General features: G+C 48.7%; 1 protein-coding gene and 1 long non-coding RNA gene across 21 annotated transcripts in view; both read left to right on the top strand.

The window, feature by feature from the left end:
• The window catches only part of LOC134476521 (uncharacterized), a 35,825-nt gene extending 34,726 nt beyond the window's left edge, over nucleotides 1-1,099 (top strand). Inside the window, exon 2 of the long non-coding RNA XR_010048247.1 lies at nucleotides 361-1,099. This is a non-coding gene — a long non-coding RNA (uncharacterized LOC134476521). The remainder of the gene's footprint in view (nucleotides 1-360) is intronic.
• The window catches only part of Msi2 (musashi RNA binding protein 2), a 359,255-nt gene that overhangs the window by 171,137 nt on the left and 165,646 nt on the right, over nucleotides 1-22,472 (top strand). The gene's annotated exons all lie outside the window — the stretch shown is intronic.

The following is a 22,472-nucleotide window of genomic DNA, read 5'->3' as shown; positions in this document are numbered from 1 at the left end:
GTCTGGCGGTGGTCAGGCTTTTCTTTATTCTCTCCTTATACAGTCTGCCCCGAAGCCTCTACCGGTCCGCTCTCCGCGGCTCCTTCCGTGCTTCAGTCTGCCCCGAAGCCTCTACCGGTCCGCTCCCCGCGGCTCCTTTTGTGCTTCAGTCTCCCCCGAAGCCTCTACCGGTCCGCTCCCCGCGGCTCCTTTCGTGCTTCTCTCTCTCTCGGGGGTGGAGGCACTGGCTATATATAGGATTAATAGCTAGGCAGACTACCCTGTGAGGCGGGAACTTAGTGGGGTGATAAGAAACAGGTGCCACACAGGCGGGCTCGATGAGAGGGGTAATCTAGCTCAGGCTTTTGTACTTTCCCACAGGCCTCGCAATCACCGCGTCTGATGACTTGACAGTGCCACGGCTCCCAACAGTCCAGCTCTCTGGTTCCAGAGGCAGGGTGCTGGTGTGGCTCTGTCTGAGGTCACGCCGCATATCTCATTCTGGCTGTGGCTGCTGCTGCTCCTGTGCAGGGATGAGAAGACCTGGCTGGAACCTCACTGTTGCCATGATCTTGAAACTACTAGGTGACCTCTGAGCACCAGGAGCTCCCCATCTGTCTTATAAATTCTCACAGCCCTTCAGGAGATGTTTGGTGACTCCAGGTCCCCTCCTTATGATCCCCATGTGAGCCTATGCTGGTGGTGGGACTTCCTTTCCTTCTAGAGTACAGCCAGCTGTCAGTTGCAGCTCATGTATCAAATGGTTGCTCTCTATGGTAACTGCACAGAAGATGGTTTTGTGGTCACCCCTAGATGATACAGAAACAACCCTGCCCCCCCCCCAACCCAACTCTCACACAGGGAGCCAGGGTCACAGTTGGACCTCTTGGCAGCCATCCTAAGACTTGAAACGGGGGACTTGAAGCCATTGCTTGTGAATTTGCATGTTTTCCTTTCTTTGCCTTGTGAAAACCGACTTCCTGCACAGCCGCTTGGTTTTAAACCCTAGGAAAGGGGGGCAGCTTTCTGCCCTTGTGCACTGTGCGCCTGGTTCACGGGACTGTTATGAATTAAAGATTACAGCCGTTACAGAGACCATCTGTAAACAAGGCCAGCTCCCTCTCCCTGTGCCCTGGCGTGTTTGAGTTTTCTGTGTAGTGAGTCCAAGACAAACAGAGATGTTCTTGAGGGCCCTGGTGAGCTGGGACCTGAGACAGCAGAGACAGCCACGGGGGAGAGCCTGGGAGCTCAATTTTGAAATGTTGGCCTCCTGTTTGTGCTTGAAGAAGCAGGTAGCATGGTGTGGCCAGCAGAGCCGGCTTTGTGCTGATCTGCTGTGAATCCTTCAGGCAACTTGTGATCTGCCCCTCCTCGGTACGCATGTACACACATGCAAACACACACACGTGCCCATCTCCATGATCCCCCTGCATGAATGTTATGCACAGACTCTATGGAGTACGCTTGAGAGTGAACTGGGGAAAAGGTGTAGTAAACACATTAACACATTAACCATGTGCCTTCTTACTTTGTGTGAAGGTAGATCAGATGCCCCAGAGATGGTCCTCTTGGAACCTTCACACTACAAAGGCAATGGGGTTCTGAGCACCAAATAAACAGTGGAAAGCAATTACGACTGTTTAATGGTAACAGTAATCAGTGTTATCTAAGCTTAACCTGGTGATGCAAAGATGGTGAAGAGCAGTTCCTGTCCTTGGCAGGGAGCTGGCAATGCGGAGGAGCAGAGGAAAAAGGGATGAGTCCGCATTTTTAGGTCCATGCCTGCTCTCAGCCTCTGAGGGGGAATGAAGAATACCACTGACTTCCCCTGCTTTGGAGATTTAGTCTTGGTCAAGGACTCTGCCAAAGGCCCTACTCAGGAGCATAATCAGGCTAAATCCCAGGCCTGCTGGTTTTGGGTCAGCAAATCTTCACTGCAAAATGTTGATATGGTTTCCAGAGCTGCATCATCTTAGAGTTTATTTTAGCAGACAATTGCCTTCTAGGTCGTTCTCAACCATTTAAGTGTCCTTGCCAGAGGAACTTATCTGAATTAGCCAAGGCTCTCCTGAGTTGAGAACAAGACATCATATTTTCCCACCCAATCGCCATGCACTCTGGGGCCTGTGGATTTACTGACATCTCAATGGAAAGTTCCTGGCTATTGGAATGAAGAGGGAAAGAAAAAATTGGTAGCATGCTGTTCCAAAGCCTAGAGCTGTACCGTGTGGTCAGACTGCCCACCCCTGCCAAGTTCACTGTTTCTCTGGACAGGACTGAATCCTAGCTGGAAGACTGAAATTCTCTCCTAGAGCCACATTTCCTCAAGGTATTGAGAGATGTTGGAAGACACACAAGATCCATAGCCAAACAAATGCAGCAAGCACTGAGTTACATACCGCCAGAGTGCAGGACTTTTAAGAGCCTTTAGTCTGCTGATAAGTATTCTGATTTTCTAAAAGCAGGATAGGGTCAGTAATGATTCCTGAACTTACTCGTCTGCTAGACTTGTGTCAGGAAAATCCCACAGGACCAGTGTCCCTTGAAATATTCCTTGAGAGTCTTTCTGCAGTCCCTTCCCTTACTAAGGCCTCAGATTTTCCAATGGAGTTACTTGCATGTTTTAAACATCTCTATCATTTTTTAGAAGTTGTTTTTTTCAGGACCTAGAGACCCTAGGTCCTGAAATAACATAGTTCCCTCTTGAAAAATCAATTAATAAATATTGAGAAGTCAGACTTGATAGATCGTAGTCAGATATATCTTGTCAACTCATGTAAAAGTATAAATCAGACATCATATAGAGAATATGCAAATGAAATAGGTTGCCTTGATGTATTATATGTGTGTGTGTGTACACACATAAACACGTACAGAGTATATATACTGCATAATATATGAAACCTCTCAGTGACCCCCAGAGCTCCAGGTCAACCAGTGTTCCTAAGGCTCAAGTCAAAAGCAGAGAACATGGCATCACTTGCAATTTCCAGCCAGCTTTTGGAGTGCCAAAAAGGTCTCTGGTGGAAAACCACTGGATACAGGGACTGGGACCCTCCAGTGCAGCTCCAGTGTTCTTTTTGTACCTGCCTCTGTGTGATCAGCCAGAAGCCCGGGGGCTTAGCCCATAACTCAGGTTCACCCCGCTGCAAACTCCAGAACATAATTGGGCTCTTAATTGCTGCTAATACTATGTCTTGAACCTGGTTTGGTGTGTGGGGAGGCCATGGGAGGATAATTTGAGAATTCCCTTGCCTGTTCCTGCTTCATGGTTGCCTGGTACCTGGTGAGTGTGTTGGGTTGTTTGCTTTGGGTAGCTATGGCAGCTCTTTTTAATTGCCACCAGATCCTTTTGCCCAGACTGGGCACTGGTTGTTTTGCTGCCTGGCTCAGAGGACTGCCTACCTCTTTGTAAGAGCTGGATAGAAGCTTTTGCAGAGTAGGCCTGTGCTTATTTAATGTTTTCCTTTCCATCTAATGAATGTTGAGTAGAACTTGAGTTTAGGGTAATTTATGTGGCACAAAAATTAGACTGTTTGTGGTGTTTTGGGACTAGGGTGAAGTGTTTCTCACAAACATCTCTGTGGCAGTTTACAGATTGCCTTTGGGTTAAACTTGGGTCCTTGTCAATGTTTGAAGTGCTCTCTGCTTTATTTTGGGGGTGGAAAGGGAAAAGAGTGAGGCAAAAGCAGGCAAGGCAGAAAGTGGAGATCCAGTGTGGGGTTGTTGCCTGCGGTCAGATGTTCTAGAAAAAGGCACCAAGTGGCCTGGAGACGTGAATCATCTGCTGTTGCTTTGCTCCTCTGACGTCAGAATGATAGGAGGTCCTGAACCTTTGACCTTTGGCTTCAGGTCCATAAATCTCCCGTGGTTCCCAGGGATGTTTGATTAATGTTGTCTGTAACTACTGCCCTGTGTTTGTTTATTCATGTACCATGAGCCAGACACTGTACTGGGTTTTGGAGATAGGACATAATAGACCTCACCCTTGGGCCTTCATGGTAATGATGCATGACCTGAGGTGTGCCCAGGGAAAGCATGGCCGTGGATGGGGTGGAAAGATGGAGGACTCATGCGGGAGAGTGCTGGGAGGGGGGGGCCTGATTCGGAGCTGGAGGTGCAAGCAGGTCCCTCCCAGGAAGGGTGCTCAGGGTTCCAGAGGGAAGGAGCGGCACACAAAGACGCCACCCAGAGTGGGAATTGGGAAGACTGCAGCCAGCATGCCAGGCCAAGGGCACATGGGGGCAGAGGCTGATGGACCTGGGGTGGAGGTGGTCAGGGCCCAGTCTAGCAGTGCTGGGACATGCACAGGGCGGAGGTGGGAATCTGTTGAGCTGGAACAGAGGAGGGCTTTTCTAGGCAGAGAGTGGGGTCTGCACAGAAGGTGAGGTTGCCTAAGAAGGCAGAGTCTTCTTAGGAAAGGGACAGGTCCTGAGCGGGGAGCAGTGTCCAGCCAGCATCAGGGCATGCTTGGCTAGTTGGTGAGAAGGAAAGTAGGAAGCTGTGTATTTTCCCACACCCCACCCCGATGCATGCTGAGACCCTCTTGGCAGAGGCTGTACCCCTCTTTGTGGACACCTCATTAGAGGGTAACTGGAAATGCCCTATGGGCACATGGCAGGGCCTGAGTCTTCCCTTATCTCAATGGCCCACTTCCTCCAAAGGGTAAGGACTGGTGAGCGAGTTGACCGCTCCCTGCCCTTGGCCCAGCAGTGACAGAGTGACTGCACCGATCACAGGGAGGCAGCGTCACCACCCAGTCTTCTGTCCGTTCCCAGCACAGACAGCTTTGCTTCCTCCCCAAGGGCCGCACGGTCATCCCAGGCAGCTGTGCCCGGGTAATTAGTCAGCCCAGGCCTTACAGGTTCAATGACTCACTGTCTTAAATTTTAATAAGTACAGAAAAACAAGAGCGCTGATTTATTAAAAATTAATCTTCCTAAGAGGTAGCTTCAGCAGAGCAGATTGGAAGACGGACAGGCAGGGGGAGCGAGCAGGGGGACCTCCCCTTCCTAAGCCACCTGCCGCTGGGGCCAGTGAGGTCACCCGGCACCTGGCTCCAGCAAGGTCATGGTTTAGGAAGGAGATGGCAGCTCTGCACAGATTTCCTCCTCTTCATCTTCCATTTTCCTCTTCTCTCTCATTTTTTTTCCTTCTCTCCGTTGTGTTAGTCTGCTAAAGTTACCATAACACACAGGGTGGCCTCAACTCCAGAGATGTATGGGCCTTGTCCCCATGTGCATGTCTTGTGTCCAAATTTCCCCTTTTTATGACACTGATCAGGTTAGATCGAGGTCCTTCCCTACTCCAGTAGGACCTCATTTTCGCATAACTGGTTGCATCTACAGCAAAATCTAATTCTAAATAAGGTCCCATTCTGAGGTTCTGGATTAAGGTTGTAACATCTTAGTGCTGTGGGGACACAAGACAACCTGTGCCACCTGCTTCTGGTTCTGTCAACCTCCTCCACCTCCCCAACTCCCTATGTTCTGTCTCAAATTCTTTCCTCTCCTCTCCTCTCCCATCCTCCCTTCCCCTCCCCTCCCCTCCTCTGTCCTCTCCTATCCTCTCCTCTCCCCTCTTCTTCCTGCTTCTCCTCTTCTTCTTCCTCTTATCCTCCTTCTCTTCCTCCCCACCTGTTCTTATACACACCCCTCTCCTGTCCTTGTGCTCTTGGTTCCCCTCACTGTGTAGGTCACAGTCATCTTGTAGAGATGGGTGGCCACCTTCCCATGTTCCAGTCCTGACCCTCTCCTCTGCAGTGGGAGGTATTGTACCCACAGAAGCCCAGAACATCTTGTCTCACAACCTCTAGGTTTCCCTGCTATTCCTAGGCAAAACTTCTCTTCCAAGAGTTTAAAGAAGTCCACTGTCCAGGATTTAGTGCCAAGCAGGGCCATGTGGATGGGGCCAGGAACAAAGGTGCCTCTGTGAGTCTGCTTACTTTAGAGAGAATTTCTTTCTATTGATCAAGAAATATTGCAGCTCAGGGCAGGGACATCCCCTGAATGAGCCTTATCATTTAAAGCATTTCCTCCTGAGAGGCAATCCATTTAGGCAAAGTGCAGAACTAGCCAAGTTGAAATTCAACAAGAGGGGCATGCTGGCCCCCAAAGCATCATGGGCCATTAAGCCTGTAATGTAGCAGAGGCCTCTGGGTAGCCGGAGTTCCTGCCTTCCCTGTTAATTGCTGGGATGATGCGGTCTCCTCCTGCTATGCTTGGTGCTGTGCCCACAGCACACATTCTACCTATGTTGCCTGTTTATCAGGCACCCATGTGATGCCAAAGCTGAAGAGATTTAGGCATGTCCCTTGAGCTCAGTAGAGGCCACAGGTCCAGGAGGAAGCAGCCGCTTCTCATGGTGCCCTCCTTGCAGTTGGTGGACCCCAGACATGGCCTCTGGAACAGTGCAGATAGGCAGCCACATCCATCCTTTGTCTCCTTTCTGCTGGGACTAGGGCCTGGGACAGGGACAGCACATTTTCCATACAGTGGGGGTGAGACTGGGTCCTCCACGTCATGCATGTAGGAGTGGGAGTAGCAGGCGGGGTGAGGGGTGCCAGGCAGAACCTCAGTCTGACTAGGATCAATAGTTTTGAAATGACTTCTAAAAAAATTTGCCCTTGGGGAATTTCCAGCATGAGTAAAATGTAGATGCTTTTCAGGCTTTTGAAAAAGCCACCCTCTATCAAACCTGTCCCCAGTTCCTGTCTAAGGTCTCACTCCACCCAGCACAGGCCCTTCTGTTCCCAGAGTTTGCTGTTAGTCCAGATCCTAGCCACTCACACCCCAGGGCTCTTGCCTCACCATCCTGGCTGCCTGTTTCTTCCCTGCAGCTCACCCTGCCTTTCCACGAGCATTACTACGTGTGGCTGTGCTATGATGGGGATTTCTGCTTCTCTTCCCTGCAACCCTTCCCAGTTCCATCCTCCCCAGCCACTTTTCTGTTCTCATTTCTGTTGGCTTCACCGTGGGACCCCATGCCCCAGCCCCCCGGTCTGTCCTGAGGCCCAGAAGCACATGTAACGTGATTGTTGTAGACTGGACTCCTCCTCCCAATATGCCCAGACTCAAGAGTGGCTCTGTTTCCTTGATGGATGCTGGGGAGGACTGAGTGAGGAAGGATAGAAAGTTGAGCTGGAAGAACAGAGTTGTCATGCATGTGGAGGTAAACTAGAGGAACAGGCCACATTTCCAGCAGTGGCCGGTTCTCAGGCAGAGAGGGTCAGATGGGGTGAAGCAAAGTGAAATCCACTTTCCTGAGGAAGGCTGCAAAGGACAGTTGATACCTCACTGGGTGTGGGCCAGGTCCTTTAGCTAAAAGAAGGAAATTGAGGCAGGTGGGCTGCTTCTCCCATGCTGGTGCCCCTTTGGAGCCCCAGCCCCAGTGGTTCCAAGGAGGCCACTCTGTTTCTGTCCCTTTCTCCTTGCCCTAAGACTGATCCAGTGGGCAGCCTGCAGGGTCTCCTGCTTTAACTTGGCAGGAAGACATAGGACCTTGCCAGGCAATCCTTGGTTCTGAGAAGAAAATGGACCCGCTTAGGGTGGGGGTGTGGTTGAGTGGTAGAATACTTGCCTAGCACTGCAAAAAATGAAAGAGAAATCTGTCTGTCTCCATTGTCAGATACGATGCAGGCATGAGGATGGCCACCTGGTGGGAAACACTGTATGGGGATTTAGCTCAGCGGCATGAACACCTGCCTTGTGAGCAGGCGGTTGCGAGTTCGATCCCCATTACTGGGAAAAAGCAAGTTGTGACCTCCCTGCTACCTGGTGCAGCTCCTTTGCTTCCTGCTGGCAATTCCCATCTTATTCCAGAGTCGGAAGATGCCTCCATCTTGGGCTACCTGAGTGTATCCCATAGATTTCATTTGATGGAGCCACCAAGAATAGTTTCAAGCATGAGATACTATTATTATTATACTTTTCATTACTGTCATATTTCTGTTTAGCCTGATTAGGTGACAGGTTCTAAAAACCTAAATTAAGGCACGTTCACTCTGAGCAAATTTTCTCTTAAAACGTTGATGGGATCCACACATTACAGGTGCCCCTTTCAGAGACTCAGGTCCTCGGGGCTCCTGTGCTTAACGGAGAAGATGAGGTAGATTCCTGGCTGGGTTTGTTCGGAAGCTGCTTTGTCTTTTATGCCACGAAATAAGTTGCTATAAATGTCAAATGACTTTTGGACTTAGGTTCCTGGGATGGGTGGAGTGGAGGACCAGGAAGGGACACAGGAGCCTGCTGTATGGCAGGCTTTGTGCTACTATCTCTGCATCAGTGATTCAAGCTTTACTCAAAGCCTTCAGTGTCACAGAGGCCATAGAGTCTGGGTGGTGGGAATTTCTGGTTGGTGGCGGAAGTAGGCTGAGGCTATGCCCTTTGGAGCCTGGGTGCCCTTCCTTTCCTGCATTACAGCCTTTTCATGCCCTGCCCCCATCCCCTCCACCTTTGTGGGTTGGGGGCAGCCAGGAATCCAGGCTGTAATTAGCTGCACCTTAGTTTCTTTAAGACCTGAGAACACTGAAGATCACAACGCTTTATTGCAGCGCTTTTAGAGAGCACCCGCGCAGCTGTGAACCCCCTAGAAGGTTTCCAAAGTCTATTAGGTGGCAAATGCTTGCATGGCTTTAGAATCATAAGGTTGATTTGAAAAATTGGCACCTAATGGCTTATAGCTGGAGTAAATGTCCTGGAATCGGAACTCGGAGGGAGCCTTGGGTGCGTCCCCCTGGAGCGGTGCTCCTGTCCCCCTCCTACCCCCGCTCTGTCCCAGAAGGAAGGCTGCCCGCTGTGGCTGGCCATCAGGAATCAGAGGCCCCTCTAATTAAGCAAGAGACCTTGTCACTCTTCATTTCTCCATTTGGACCCAACATTTAGTGGCAGCAACTGTGGGGAGGCTTCAGGCTGGAATTTCTTCCCACTGGCCTTGAAAAGGCCAGGGTCTGAGAATTCCTGAAAAATTAATGGGGTCTCTGCGGGTTCTTTTACACTTGCCAGTAGCTGGGGCTCTCCCGGCCCGCTGTGGCTGCGCAGCATAATAGCTGCTCAGCAGCTGGTCTTTTGTATGCAAATATGACCTAAAGAAGTACGGGAGGCAGAGGTCCATTGTTGCCAGAGACTGTGATTTCAAACAGCCAAACGGCTTTAAAATATTCCAGACAGATATTGAAAATGTCAGCAGCCGGTTTCTCCCACTTACTTCTTACCCTGCCCTCTTTTCCTCTCCCTCCCGCAGCCACCCACCCTGCCATAAAATATAATCAAAAGCTAGTAAATAATGTAAAGAATTGCCTCAAAGGATTTGCAGACTAGAAAGAGACTCCCTTCTCTCGTTTAAGTTGGGAGAAACTGTTTTCATTTTTTTTCCCCCAAGATATTTAAAATATTCAGGAGTGTCCCGCGGGGTCTTGAACTCATAAGTGTCTGCATTTTTCTCACCATACTCTTTTCCCCTTGTTTCCTTTATTGATTTTTTTTTTTAAGGTTGCTGCTGGCAACATTTAGGTCCAACTTTCAAATGAAAATCATATTTCAGAGACTGGTCTTAAATCAGACCAACCTGAGGTCTGTTTTCCTTCTTCTGAGTTCTGAGGCCCCTGCTCTTTTATGAAAGTTTGGAGTGAGTCTCAGTGCCCTGAATCTTCATCTAATTAACTCTTTCTAAAGGGGTCCCTTGCCTTGTGAGAAGAGAGTGATACGTTAAATGCGGAGTGACTGTATTTCTCCTTCCAAAACTCACTCAGCCCAGTCCCTTCTTGTGAGAGAGATGGTTAGGCCTTGGGGAATTCAGTGTTGGGGGTATACAGATAGGGAAAGCAGTGAAATGGGCCCAGTCCCAGCCTTGATTGAAGGCAGGTACTGTCACTCAGGAAGAACTCTGTAGGTATGCATGTCTGGGCTCCCACAAATGTTGGAGAAGAGTCTGGCTGGCTAGATGGGGATGATTGTACCCAGGACATGGTGGATTCTTGATACATATTGGATGAGTGGGTGGATGGGTGGATGGAGTGTGATTGGAGAGATGAACAGACGGAAGGGATAAAGGAAAGATGGAAGGATAGAAAGAAGGAGAGATGCATGGACATACAGGTGAAGGATGGATAGTTGGGTGGGTGGATAGATGGGTGGAGGAAAGGAAGGATAAATGATTGGCTAGATGGACAATTGATAGATGGATATGTGGGTAACTGGATGGGTAAATAGGAAGATAGATGAAAGATGAATGAAAGTAGAGAGATGAAAGATGGACTGATGGATAGAAAGAAGGAAGGACAGAGGATGGTAGTTACTTATTTCCCCTTTAGTATTTGCTTTTTTGTGCTGTGCCAACCAAAGGGCATTCCTTGGACATGTTCCTACAACCTGGAGAGATGCAACCTAGGGCACAGGTACTAGGAGATCTGGATAATGCTGTGTCCTTGAATACTTACAGATGCCCCTCCAAGGCCATTCTGAAGGCAAAAGCCTGTCTTGTACTTACTCCTCCGCGCACCCTCCATCTGACATTGCCATTTCCCTCTGTGACAGGACCTGCACACTGAAACATTCTCTGGCTCATGGCTGGGGTATTGGCAGTGTGTACCAAACAGCCAGATGTGTCCTCTCTTGGTTCAGCCAACAAAGGTCATCTCCCTGGCACCGTGGTCTGTGAGCCTCAGCAGTTAGTCTAATCTGGAAGTCAAAGGCTGAGTGACTCCGAGTTCAGTCTCTGAGGGCAGGTAAAACTGCTTTTGGATCTCAGTGCCACCCCTTACTTCCTGTGTGACCTCCTGGGACCTTAGTTGCTTCATCAGTGTAATGGGGAATGGAACCAATGCTGACGGGTGTTTCGAGGACTCATTGGGTTGAGGGTACACATGGTACCAGTACCTTGCCTGCAAATGCAATACCTGTAGCTTTTATTATCACCAGGGTTGAGGGCTGCTGTCCCCAAAGAGGAAATGAGAAGAGATCTGGATTACTGAGACAGTGGGCACACAGCTTGCCTGAGTGCCTTGGGCTGTCATCTGGGATCTGTGTGGCATGGTAGCTGCCCAGACACTGGCCTCCTAGCCCTGATCTGAGGCTGGTTCTGTAAAGCACAGCTGAATTGACCTGTTCTGGGAAGATTCTAGAAGGTAGCCTGACAGGACCCTGTTGTTCACTTATGTCTCTTTGGACCAGAATCTTTGCCCATCTCCTTTTGTTCTTGTAAATGACCTGACAGTTTATCCTCTCTTAAGAGCAGAGGTCCTAGAATCTCCCTCAGCAGTTAGAGGGTGTCCCTCAGGCCTGGACCCCAACATGGCTGCCTGGACCAAGCACTTGCCTTCATTCCTGCTGTGGAGAGAGGCTGCTTCTGAGGCTGGTAACTACCTCAGGAGGCTGTGACTAACACCAGTGCTTCTTGTGCTCTGAAATCCAGAACAACCCTGACTTTGTCAGCTCTGAGGAGCTTTCCTGAAAGACAGACGTTCCGGGCTCCTGCCTCATCTCCCAGCTCCTGTTCGTTTCAATTTTAAAGCCCCTAAGAAGGGAGGTGTGAAGTCCATGATCTGTAAGCATAAAGGATTTTTAAACTAAACAAGAAAACCAATTATTTTTCTAACTGCTTTGCTCCTTCAAATCTTTCGCTGTAATGGAGATTTAGAACCCATCACAGTTGGGCTATTATTTCTGTGTAAACAGTGTCATGCCCTATTGCACCAAGCAAACAGTCACTTTTTTCCATTACACAGATGACGAGGGTGCTGATTGGATGGTCTGCAGAGCAGGTCTTAGCTGATAGGGAGTGCGTGACCGTGTTTAGTGGTGAGGAATGGGTTAAGGCTCACTGCAGGGTTTGCTTTTTACTCAGAGGTCTCCTATTTGGCTCCACAGTTGTGTTAATGTGCAGGCTCTGGCCCATGAACCCTGTGTGCAGAGCAGGAGAGGTCGGGATGGGACACCAGGACCCAAACGAGAAGGGCAGGAGGTCCCAGTTGCCTTGAAACCTGTGGGATGTGGTGCCCCTCCAGGTCCCTTTCTTTCCACTCCTGTATGGCTCTGCTCAAGGCTCGATGAAGTGCACATCTGACATTGCATTTGCAGGCCTGGCCTCCTGTCCTGTGCTGTCTATCTCCACCCTTTGCTATTACCCCCCAACTCTCCCCCCCAGCACACCCTCTTGCAGTTTCCCGAGGATGCTGTGCTGTGTCCTGCTCTCTGCCTGGAGCCATCTTTCCTCCTCTCCCGTTCTCTGACCTAGTGCCTTTCCCTCCTTTGCATTCTTCCTCAGATACTGCCTTCCCTGGGACACTCTCCCTCACCGCAGGGCTGGTGCCTACCTGGTTGCATGCCTGGAGGGTCCTCTCTTTTAGTGCATGCCGCTCTGTGTTTTAACCACTGCTGTGTCTCCTCCAGTATAGCATAAACTCTTTGAGGGCAACCCTGGCTCTGCAACAGCTTTGCAGCCCAGGGCCCAGCTCAGGTGGTGCCTTCTCAGTGAGTAACTGAAGAATGAATGTATGAGTCCCCAGACCTATATGTCTCAGGGTGGTGTCCTGCAAGGACAGAGATGGCAGTGTGCCCCACACCCAGCAGTTCCCAGGCCCTAAGGTGGCAGAGTAACGTGAAAAATGGGAACACTGGAATTGGTGTGCCTGGGTTCAAATCTTGGTCCTAGCCCTGTTCTCTGAGCAAGCCTGTCAGATGTTCTGTGTTTCAGTGCTCCTATCTGTAAAGTGAGGTTAATAACAGTACCTATGTGACAGGGCTGGGAGAAGGATTCAGTGAGATGACAGTCGGTGTGCAGGGCACAGAGCCTGGAACGGCCAGCGGCAGCCTGTATGCGATGCCTGTTGTTTTTCTCTTTATGGTGCTTCTGCCTGAGCTTGCTTCCGGCCCTTTGAAGATCTTGCTTAGAGCAGAGATTGGGGGTCTCATGAGGGATGTGTTTGCACATGGTGGCAGCCACACAGTTGGTGGCTTTCAGGCAGGTGGCCCCAGCCCCTGTCATTCCATTGTTGTTTAGGTCTGGTCTCCAGGGCACTTGAGTCTATGCCTTCTGTGTTGATCTTGAGCTCAATCCTGGGCCTCCTGCAAGCTGGCCCTGCTATAATAGACTCAGACACTCAGTCTAAGGCACTTAGGGAGCACCTTCTATGTACAAGCACTGTGCTTGCAGGTGGCCAGTTTGCTATAAAACCGTACATTTGGTGTGCTGCTAACCACATGAGGGAGACCACACTGGAATTCTTGTCTTTTCCAGGTGAGGTTGAGCCGAGTAGCTCAGGGCATGCAAATGTAGAAGTGGTACAGCCAGGAGCCCCGGTCTTGGCTGCTGTTGACCACTTTGTTTATCTAGATCTAGATAAACAGCCTCAGCCTTTGACTGAGCAGCAGGCTTCAAGGTTCACATGTGCCCCAGAGCATGAGCTTTCTGGACACCATGGGCATCTGGACAGGAGGGGAGCCAGGGGCGGGGGGAGAGCAAAGATGTCTTCAGCAGTGCAGTACCCAGTCCCCTGCTGTCTGGGAACTTCAGAGGCTTGGTGCCTGAGGGACTTGTCCTGCAGATCAGCCAAGCTGCTGCCAGCCTCTGCCTGTGAGCAGACCCTGCTTTAAGCAAGGTTGAACGTCGAAATAAGAGGCTCTGCAAAAGATAGATCCAGAGGGAATTACCATCTCACAAAAGAAGTGTTTTAAAACACATTTCTGCAGGTTCAAAGTGGGTGAGGGTTCCTGTGCAGCTTGGCCAGTGCGCCTCAACCAGCCCCGACCTGTGCTCGGGGTGGCTATGGAACGTGCAGAGAATGTGCTTTTCTTAATGGCCATTCTAGGCAGAAGCCTCTCGGGTCCCGTCAGTGAGGCAATAGTGATCAGAGCCCCACCAGACAGCCCCAAGTAGTGATGGATGGTGGAAATGAGGTACCTCTGTGCCCTCATGAGTCTGATGCAGAGGAAGGAGCTGCTGTGTCATAGGGTGGGAAACTGCCACCAATGGGGTCAGCCATGTCTGGGTTAGGATCCTGTCTCTGCTGTTTTTAAGCCTCATGGCCTTGCACAAGTCCCTCAATCCTTGAGAGTCATTTTGCTCATCTGTAGAATGGGAATGACAATGATAATGTTTGCTGTCTTGCTTGCTGGGAAGTTGGACTGAGGCCATGCACGCGAGCACTGAGTGTGGATCTTGGCACACTTGGGACACTTGAGTGGCCACAGTGGTTGTCATTGTTGGTTTTCCCGTCCCACTGTAACTGCCTTCTGCCCCACAGCAAGCTCTGCTTTTGTGGGCTGCTGTCCTCCTCGCCGGGCGCTGTCTGTCATTTGTGTCTCCCCACCAAGCCACTTTTCTCTAAATGTCCTTTGAAGCTGACCAGCAGTTGCTTTCCCTTCCTAGAAGTGTGGGGCTGCCTTCCCAGGGATGTGCTCATGCGTTTCATCTGTAAGGCATAACATATACGTGTGTGTGAGTACGTGTGTAGGTTCCCCCGCCCCCGTGGATGTATATATAACTCACTCCCCAAAGAGAGATTTATTTCAAGGAACAAATGCTTCTGGTTAGCTTCTGTGTGGATCGGATCCAGCCCCAAGCCATTGCCATGACTAGAATTCATTGACGGCAAAAGGAAATGAAAACAAACGTTCCCTGACATGGGGCATTTCCGTTGGGGGCCCCTGGGAGTTCTCCTCCTCTATTAAAATATCTACCAAATTGGACAGAGGAACTTGGCAGCCACAGCCTGAGCTCTCTAATTGTTTCGGTGGGGAGGGTAGGGGCAGAAGCTATGGTCTGGCCTCTCTTCCGGAACCTTCCTCTTGCCTGTCGGCGTAGGGAAGGAAAGGGCTGTTTGAGAATGAAGATGACTGGGTGCCCCTGGAATCTAGCTGCTGACCCCGAATCTGGGCAAGTGGCCAGGGAAGGAAGGGGACAGCACCTCCCCCCTGGCCCTCTGGAAAGCTACTTCTCAGGAGTTGCAGTGCAGGGATGATTGGCCTGGGCAGCTCGCATTCCTGAGATGGTCTGAGGCCTTCTGTTTAGTCCAGCAGACAAGTATGAAAGTGGTTTTGATCACAACCAGCTGATGGGAGCTGACCCAGACTTAGTATGATTTGGCTGTTTTTTCAGTTTTGTTTCTTCCTCCCCCTTCCTCGTCCTTGTGGGGAAGATGTGTCTTTTATGAATGAATTTGCTTGAGGGTAGAGTTCAGAATGGAGGCAGATGAAGAGATACAGGGGCTCTCACGCAAGGTGGGGGTGTTTGCTGATCTGTACCATCCAGGGCCCTTGTGTGGGCTTCAGTTGTGTTTCCCGAGGCCTCTAGATCGGTGCCAGAAATCACCGCAGCTGGGTCACTGGTGCTTGACACAGCCATCATTCAGCATCTCCCGTTACAGGGCCACTGTGACTGCCCTGAGTGTACTTAACTGGAAGCCAGGTTTCAGTAAAGTCACTGTGTGGTCGGCGCAAAGTGAAGAAGTGAAGGGTTCAGGCACTTCAGACCATAAGCCAGTCTTTCTCCACCCAGACCTCGTGGTCACTGTGGGCTGCGTGCCTCTCCATGGTGGACGTTGCTCTGTGTACTGTAGGACTCACAGCATCGCTGGCCTCCACCTGCAAGATATCAGTAGCAGCCCCACCCCAGGTCAGAGCAGTCACAAAAGTCTCCAGATGTTGTCAAAAATTCCCCTGGGAAGCGACATTGTCCCTGGTTGAGAACTGCTGCTTGATGCCCACGTTTTTTCTTCTACCCATTGTCTGCCCTGTTGTTCTATGTGGGAGCAGGACTGTGTGTACTTTTGGATGCTAAGGTGACCGTGTACATTGAGGTGCTGCAGGTACTCAACCAAAGGGTGGTGACTGCGTAGAAAGCATCTACTGTGTGTAGCCAGGGTGAGGTGTTGGGGCTAAGTGTGACATCTCCGGCAGGAGCTTGTTACTGCACCCAGGAACTGAAGGAGTTACCAGCAAGGCTGGGGGAAGCTTCCTGGTCTTAGTAAGGGTCCTGTGAACAGAAAGCATAAGTCTTATTGGTACACAGATGTTTATCTTGGGATCTTGGCTGTCTGGGTGATGCTGAAGGTGTCCCAAAGACACATGCATGCATACCGGGTTAGGTGTGTGCAAGACTATAACTTGGGACATCGGAGGGCTTCTGGTCATTTCTTATCCAGACCTGGTAGGCAATATACTATATCCTAAAAGTCTGTCCCTTTTGCCTCATCAGAGAGTCTGCATATATTTCACCCTTCTGAAAACTCAAAATTGTTTTTTTTTTCTTTCTTTCTTACTTCTTCTTCTTCTTCTTTTTTTTTTTAAACTCTTGACTGTTTTTGGAAATTTGCCTTTAAAACAAACACATGAAGAAAAGCTCTTGGGCCTTTGCCCTTGTAGTTTCAATTAATTGGTGCCAAAAATATCTGTTAGTACTGCCCATAATCCCACATCTCAGGGTATGTCAGACCCCTGGAGAGACCAAGATGCCTTGGGACTCATTTCTGAAGACCCCCAGAGAGAAGCTAGTGAGAAAAAGAGCAGTGTGTGTGTGTGTGTGTGTGTGTGTGTGTGTGTGTGTGTGTGTTTTATACACACATACATGCAAACAGAAGAAAAGAACATCAGGTTGTTCATTTTTCCCCTTTAAAAACTCAAGAAGGCTTTTCAAACTCCTCTCTGTTCTGCCAGTCTCCCCACTCCCTGAGAAATCCTTGGTTAAGTCTTAAGACTCAACAACAACAAAGAACAAAGCTACAGACAACCTCCCCCTCCTGACAATGTCAGCTGTGAACTGAAGATCTAAATAGCCTTTAAAATTGTTTTATTGTTGTCAGCGCTGCAGAATGGTGTGTAATCTTTGTGTTCTGGAGAATCTTTAATTGGCACAAAAGGGCAGTTTAGCCGGCATCTTGTAGGAGGTTTGTCATGCAAACGGTTAGTGCCTGCCACTCACAACATATAAGGCTATCCGAGCTGATTTGCATCAGCAGCTCCCTTTGGTTAATAGCCTTGTATGTTTCCTGGGGGTCCCTGAGCAGAAGCCAGGGGAAGACAGGTTCCCCTCCCCTCCTCTGCATCCACACTGCCTTTCAGCCACTTGGAACCTCCTGTCATCTTCCTCTTCGGAAGCCTTGTACTATTCAGCTGTTTTGGAACAATTAAAAGAAGGAGATCTAGAGGCCTGCCTGGATTACAGGTCACCAACAGCAAGTTACCTATTTTAGATACTGTTAATTAGTAGGTAATGCTGGTCTCTGAAATACCATACCCCAAACTCCAGCATCTTAACCCAAAAGAAGCTCATTGCTTGCTTCTTTAACAGTTCAGTTGGGAGGTTCCTGGTTGACTTTTCATGCATGTGGTGATTCCAGGATTCAGATCCCTCCTGTCTTAGGCCCTTGCCATCCCTCAGAGCCTCAGTGTGGTCAGGTGCCGGGCACTACACTAAATACCATAGATCTGTTCCCTTGTTTAATCCTCAAACTACTCTTAGAAGAAGATGGTGTTCTCATTTTCCTAGAGGAAATAGAGATTCAAACGTGTGTTGGAGGTTGCATGGGAACATTGTAGATGTTCCCTAGCACATAAGGAAAGGCCTGGTCTCTTTGCCCCAGCCACTCACTGCAAGCCACTTAGATAGACCTGTCTGACCTCACTGTCCTCCCCATTTAAAACAGAAAAACTTATTTTTTCTTTTCCTTAGCCTCAGCCCACGAGGCCAGCTTGGCCCTGCTTTAGGAAGTCTTGGAATTACACTAAGACTGGCCTTAACTGTAGAAAGGCAGGGGAGAGTCAGAATCCCAGACTATCTCCCTGTTGGTGTAGAGGTCTGGCCTCACATGATCTTGGGTGGTGTGTGTGTGTGTGTGTGTGTGTGTGTGTGTGTGTGTGTGTGTGTTTGGGGATGGGAGCAGGGAACTGTTTACCGCACTCTGGAGAGCTAAGCACAGCATGTGGGCCCCACGGAAGGAGCCTCTTGACAAGCTGGGCTTTCTCCTGACACAACTGCCTGTTAATGGATTCAGAGTCTGGCAGTACCACTGAAAGCTGACTGCCAATGAGCCTGGCTGCTCCCGCACTTGACACTGCTGATCAGAAATGGGTTTCCTTTTGACGCCCTGCACTGCACCCGACATGGCCTTCATCAGACAACAAAGACGTAGTTAACCAAAACTCATCCTTAGGCATCTCCTACACTTCTCCTCCCACCCCTCTCTTAAGCAAAGTGACATTGATGTCTGCAGGGAGAACAGGACTGAGACCTCACACTCCAGGTCTGTGAAGTCTGTATGGATTGCTTCAAAACCTGCTGAGTGATCTGCATGGGAATGTTGCCTGTGTGCTGATGCAGAACGTATACTCTTAGCCAGGGAACCCTGAGAAGGGGCTCTGCGCTGTGTGAGGGGGTGAGACGGGGACAGCCGCAGAAGACCCCAGTGTTCTTGGAGAAGCTTTCTCCTCTTTGATATTGGGGATCTGGCACGCTTGCCCCTTCCGTAGTGATCCCTGGCAGAAACATTGGTAGTGTGCTGTGATCATAAGTGGAAAGGATTTGAAAGCTTAGAGCAAGAAGCTGTCACATTCTGGTCTAGTTTCCCTGACCAGCTCCTCCTGCGGTAGCCTGGAGCACAAAGCTAGGTCACAGTCTCTCTTCTCCCCTTGCATGGATACTGGCTGCAGCTTGGGGCAGATCTTAGAGTCTGTGTCCAGCCTGGTCCAATGAGGACTAACCCACTCAAGATTTCAGGGGCATCTCCTTGCTTGCTCTGGAGTGGTGGGCCATGCTGACCTACTGGGGTTGGGCCACCAGCAGAGGGCAAAAGCCAGCAGGTGGTCTGTCCAAGTGGCCTCACTTTGTCCTCTGATGAAGAGAAGAAGCCATTTGTCACAATCAGCATGTTGGAATGGACGGCACCTAGTGGGCCCCAGATTCTAAACCCGTGGTGCACTTTTAGCTTCTCTGTACATTCTTCAAGATATTTTCCCAAGTGCAATAGCACTGGTTCAGTATCTGGCAGAAAAAGAGTTTGTTACTTAATTCTGTTTTGTTTCAAATTATGAGACCTTAAGCCTTTGGATGTAATGCCAAATATTTCAGTTTCTTTTCTTAAAAAAAAAAAAAAAAAAAAAAAAAGGCTACAGGCCTCTCAAGCATGCATGATAGTACTATCTGCCCTGAAGCCACAGTGAGATAGAGAGATTGCCACTGACGTCTCTGTTACATTCAAGGCCAGCACTTAGGTCACTGGGTTTCTGAATTCTCATATTGAGCCAGAGATGTGACGGAGGCCACTGTGAGGTCCCTGATTACCCTGGGAGAAGCACACAGTGGTTCTCAGATTTGGAAGAAATCCAGGAGTCCTGTACTAGATTGTCTCATGAAACAGTCTGGGTTTTGACCTTGGGCAAGAGACTAAACTATTTGTTGCTTTATTCCCTCCTTCCATTGCTAAAATAGAGATTTTTTTTTTCTCCTTAGGAAACAAGCAAGGTTGTAACTGTTTAATCCTTTGAGAGAATGGCTGCTTGGTCTCTTTGCTACTGCATATGTTCATTCATTCATTCATTCATTCATTCATTTGAAGCTCACTTACTGACATCTATGTATTGTCCTATGCTCAGCCCAGCAAGGGGAAGTCAGTGTGTGCTTCAGGGGAAAGGATGTAGGGAAGAGTTCCCCAGAGAAGAGGTAGGAGATAGAGCCCTGGGAAGTGACTGGAAGGCTCAGGGTGCTGGCGGTGGGCTAGCTGATGACAACAGGGATAAATGAAGGACGTGCTGAGGTTAGTCCTGCAGTGTCAACTATCTGGAAGAATGGCACTCTTGAATGTTGGGGTAGCGGAAGAGGCAGCCCCTCTTCACACCCGCATCAGTGATCTGGAGATAGGTGATCTGAAGTACAAGTCTCCCCTATTCCCCAGAACCCTGACTTTTAATCTTAACCCTTTTCTGGTTTCAGGGGTCCTGACTGCTTTGCTTTTTTCAGAATAGGTTTGGTTTTTTTCATTTCTGCATTGGACAAAACAGCCCATTGATTCCATTTTCATGTTTAAGGTTTAATCCTAAATTTAATTCAGTGGGCAGTTCAACATTTCCTCCAAATAATAGCAGGGTGCAGCATCCAAAGTGTCAGGGTCAAGAATTTGTGTTCTCGGATGCAGCGAAGCGTGGGTGAGAGTGGAGGCCCATGTGCACCGACAGGAGCTCCACAATTTGGGGTTTCACTAGTTCAACATGATCGGGAGTCACGTGACCAGCAAAGTCCTCGTGGCGAGTTACGTCAGCTGCCATCACCAAACTGTCCTCTGTGTGGGCAGGGACCTCCCCAACCTTTTTTGTGTACATGATCCATTTGATCATTCATGATAGGTCTGATGAAAGAGAATTATTTTCTCATATGGGGAAACTGAGTCTTGTGGAAATCAAGTAATGTATCCATGGTCTTGTCAGTATTCAGGCCCAGAGCAGAATAATTAAATGCCAGTGACCTTTCCACTTCACGTGACTGGTTCACTGAAGTCCCAGTCACCAGGACGGACAGCTATTTTAAATCTCAGCCTGGCAAAATTAAGATATAGGAGTTCATGTTAGCATGAACAGTGTAATGGTCAGTGTAACCATTAAAAACAAACTAAATAAATAAAACCCAAAACTGGGCAATCTCCTGAGGATCCACATTGATATTAGCTGAGGTTCAGGCTCCAGCTAGCAGCCTGAGAGTTTTGATGTTGGAGAAGAGATTTCTCATCACCTTTATTGGGGTAACTGCCTTACCCTGAGCCCTTGAGTAATGTATTCAGAATCTGGAGATTGGAGCATGTGAGCAGGACTTAACTGGCCTACCTTTCTATGTGCTCCTCCATTGGGTTTCAGACCTCGGCTGCAGAGACAGTGTACTATAAATAGAAGAGAGGAAGAGACTTCACACAAAACTTCTATGTTCTCAGAACTGCTGCCTTTTGGGCCAAACTGTCTTAGTCTCGGGGCTATGAGGTTTCTACTAGTAACTTGCATGAGCTGGTTTTCATGCTAGCCATTCCCAGTCACAGAAGTGTGGTTCCTTAATATGAGGTGACCATCGACAACATGGTGATTTCAGTCTCATCCCTAAATGTGACAACACTTACAGAACTTCTTTGTGCATTAATGTGAGGAGGAAGGAGCAGGTCTGTAATACCAGTGACCAGGGTTTTAGTCTGGATGGAAACTGTTAGGATTTCAGTGACTTGTTTTCAAGGGTGGCCAAGTACACACAGTGGAGAAGTGGGGCCAGTGCTGACTATGCACATCCATTAGTTCTTCTCCAAGGCTGCTAACCATTGTGGATGTAAAGAAACTGGGTTTCTAGCAGTGGGGTGTTAAAAGCTGCATTTCCCTGTAGTCAGTACTTGTATCATCTCTTGGGTTGATTTTCTGGAGGAGATTGCAGAGTTGCAGCGCGAAGGTAATGTGTTTCCAAAAGGATATATCCGTTATGCTGAAAAGCACAGAGCCAGAATAATCTGTAACCTATTCCACCCAAATAAATAAGTCAGCAAATAAGTCTGCTTTCGTTGTATTGTATTCTTCATAAATATCCTTTAAATTGAAGCTGAGTGACAAGATATGTTTGCCACTAAAATGTTATCACTGATGATATCGAAAGAGCCTTTAAAAAAAAGAAAGAAAGAAAGAGCCTTTAAAATACCACAATTGTCATTGAAACTATACTTTGCTTCCCCCACCCCCTTGCTAGTAACTAGGTCTCTTTGGGAATTTTTAAAGTGACAATTGGTAGATTGTAGCCAGCGATATTTCTTCCACATAATACTTTGGAATGCCGCTCAACTCTGACTTGATTGGCTCCAAATATCCTAAGGAAGCAAAATGTTGCATCTCAGAATGTAAAGTTTATTGAAGGTTATTTGCTCCCTAATTTTTACCCCTTTGCAGAAGGGGCAAAGAAATTTAGATAGCAGTGTTAGGACTTGGTCTCGAAGGGAGCATAACTGCTGTCAGAATCAATCTATACCTCTCAGCTTGAGTACAGGGCTTGTATATGCTTATTAGACTCTCAAATGTTATTCAGCTTGATTGCAGCTTTTATACAAAGGAGTTAAGACACAGGCAGGAAAGATAATAGAACTATAAATTGCAAGACAGGTTCTTATGAAATCAGTAAATTATTCATTTAACGGTTTGCTCCTTGTTGATTTCATGTTGCTATGGCACCTCAAGTTGGAACGGGTCACTAGTGGGCCCAACCAAAGGGCTGGACCAAAATGAACACATATCCTGGTAGAAGGCAGATAATGCATTACGTACAACCTTCAGCTATATGAACAATTGCCTGTTTATCTGGCACATTCCAAAAAGATCGACAGAGAGAGCTGAAAGAGATATCTCACAGTGGCTAACATTTCTTGGAAGAGACCCAACCGTCTCAGAGTTTGAGTCAGAATCTGTTTAAGAACGCATTAGGAATGCATTGTATGGGAGTGGCATGGCTGTCTCCTAGGATGTTGGAAACACTATGTGCTCACAGTGGCTTTG

The sequence above is a fragment of the Cavia porcellus genome, unplaced genomic scaffold, assembly GCF_034190915.1.
Source record: "Cavia porcellus strain 051 isolate PalLab524CR breed Dunkin Hartley unplaced genomic scaffold, mCavPor4.1 scaffold_6, whole genome shotgun sequence".
In the NCBI taxonomy this organism is placed as follows: Eukaryota; Metazoa; Chordata; class Mammalia; order Rodentia; family Caviidae; genus Cavia; species Cavia porcellus.
Note: the sequence above shows the minus strand (reverse complement) of the source record. Positions and strands in the feature narration are given on the sequence as shown.